Here is a 2,509-nt window from a genome sequence, read left to right on the forward strand (position 1 = left end):
TTCCATTGCAGGAATCTCTGTGCTAATGTTTGCTGAGTTCCTGCTTGTGGCCATTTTCTCATTAGTTTCATCATTAATTTCACCATTAATTTCTTTGTTAGCCACTAATGAGCTCATTCGCCACACAGACTGGTCCTTCATAGAAATCATCTCTTTCTCTGGTGTCACCCCTTCCACTGACCCATGCAGCCACTAATTGATGTAATTGGTGGCTGACAACTTGTTCTCTGTTATGACACTCTGGCCGTTCCCTTGGTGCCCAAGCCTTAGGGCCTGTGACTTCCTTCCACACCACACAACAGCATATCCCCTGCTTTTAAACTATCAGAGGATTTAAACTATCAGAGTGCTCTGGGCTGCACTGTTAATATTTCACACCCTCTGCTCAGTGTGACTCATCCTATAAGAACAGGCAGCCTGAGCTTTCTCATGCCTTTCATTTTACTTTGAGCACATTCAAGGCCACCAGTGGATACTTGTATGTCACTCATCAAGGCCTGTATAGGCACCCCCTTGTTTGCAATGCCTTAGGGAGTTATGGAGCCAGAAGAGGAGAAACATATGCTTTCCAACCCTGGATCTTAATACATCTGGGGGGTAGTAGCTTCCACAGCTGCGGGCAGGGCAGAAAGGGAGAGTGGGAGTCTTCATCCCTCCTGCATTCCAGTGAGAGAGATCTTCTCCAACGAAGGTGCCAGGGACCTCGAAAGGAGGGCTGATACTACCCCCCATCTCCCCACCCCTGCCAGGCAGCTCAGAAGGGGTACTTCTCTCCTTTAGCCTGGGTGGGGGACATGCTGATCATCTCTGTGCTGATCAGGGCTAGCACTTGCTCTCTGGTTCCTTTGTGCTGCGGATGGTATCAGAAGTTCAGAGCACAGGGTCCGCGGGGCTGAATTTGCCTCACATGTACCAGAAGAGGGATAATAAGCTCTCAAGGTCCCACCATGGCAGGGACGCTGCTGCTAGTCCTTATGGCAGCTTTTTGTGAATTAGAAAATGCACCGCTTCCTCAAGGCTCTAGACTGCCATCTGTTGGAATGTTGTTGTAATAGACATGCACGTATACAACGAGGACAGGAAAGGTGCTCTTGAGCCATGCGCAGTGTTGTGGGAGGAGGTGGACATAGGGAGGCATGGTTTTGGTGACTTCAGAGGAGAACAGGCCTGGATGGGCCACACAATCCTGCAGAACTGGCATGTGGGTGGTGGCAGTAAAGTGTAAACTCAGTCCTGAGACCCGGAGCAGATAACAGAAGTGGAGAAGTAGAGGAGGTTAGGTGTGCGTGGGCCTGACAGTGGCCTGGCTCAGAACTTGGCCCTAGTGTCAGGCTTCTCTGAGGCTGACAGCACATCAGCAGAGGGGGGGAGGAAGGTGCCATGGGCCGGACAGCACAGGTGAGGCCCACTGCTGGGGAGCAGCAATGAGGAACTAGTGTGCAGCAGGGATACAGTTGCCCTAGGTCTCTGCTGGAACCAGGAGGCTCTTGAGGGGGTGGAGGTGAGGGTTAGGTGTCCTGCAATGCTGCAGGCTGGGACTTAAGCCGGAGAAATGCTGTTTGGTTGCCATTATTGTGGTCAATTATGCTCCCAGGACCCTGACCTGGGAAAACGCTTGTTAAACCACAAACGCCTGCCATATCCTTAACTGCTGCTTATCATCCCCAAAGTAAACTAGTTTGACCATTTTTCTCTCCCTCCTCTAGAGCACTGCTAATCGCCCATCTGGACCTCTTTCCTCCCGCCAAGGCTACCTTACTGCTGTAAAAAGAGTAGAGAATAGACTGGCAAAAGAATACAATTCAAGAGACCACTCTTCTCTAGATCCTCCAAGGGGGGAGGGGAAGGGAACAGAAATTGTTGAGCTTTAGGCCTCGTATGCTGGACTTTGCAAGTCTTTCTCCCCCGCTTTGGAATTTAAAAGTATAACTTTTTTCTTTTTTTTTACTTTTTTAAAAATTGAAGTATAATTTACAATGTTGTGTTAGCTTCAGGTGTACAGCAAAGTGATTCAGATATATACGTGTATATATTCTTTTAAAGATTCTTTTTCATTATAGATTATTACAAGATGTTGAATATAGTTCCCTGTGCTATACAGTAGGTCTTTGTTGGTTATCTATTTTATATATAGCGGTGTGTATATGTTAATTCCAAACTCCTAATTTATCCCCCGCCCCACTATCCCCTTTGGTAACCGTAAGTTTGTTTTCTATGTCTCTGAGTCTATTTCTGTTTTATAAATAAGTTCATTTATATCATTTTTTTAGACTCCACATGTAAGTGATATCATACGATATTTGTCTTTCTCAGTCTGACGTAATTCACTTAGTATGATAATCTCTAGGTCCAGTCATGTTGCTGCAAATGGCATTATTTCATTCTTTTTTTATAGCTGAGTAATATTCCATTGTGTATATATACCACATCGTCTTTATCCATTCATCTGTCAATGGACATTTAGGTTGCTTCCATGTCTTGCCTATGGTAAATAGTACTGCTATGAACA

This window comes from Delphinapterus leucas, chromosome 9 (genome assembly GCF_059928025.1).
Source record: "Delphinapterus leucas isolate spDelLeu-1000000601 "Yukka" chromosome 9, BTC_Dleu_Yukka2, whole genome shotgun sequence".
NCBI lineage: Eukaryota > Metazoa > Chordata > Mammalia > Artiodactyla > Monodontidae > Delphinapterus > Delphinapterus leucas.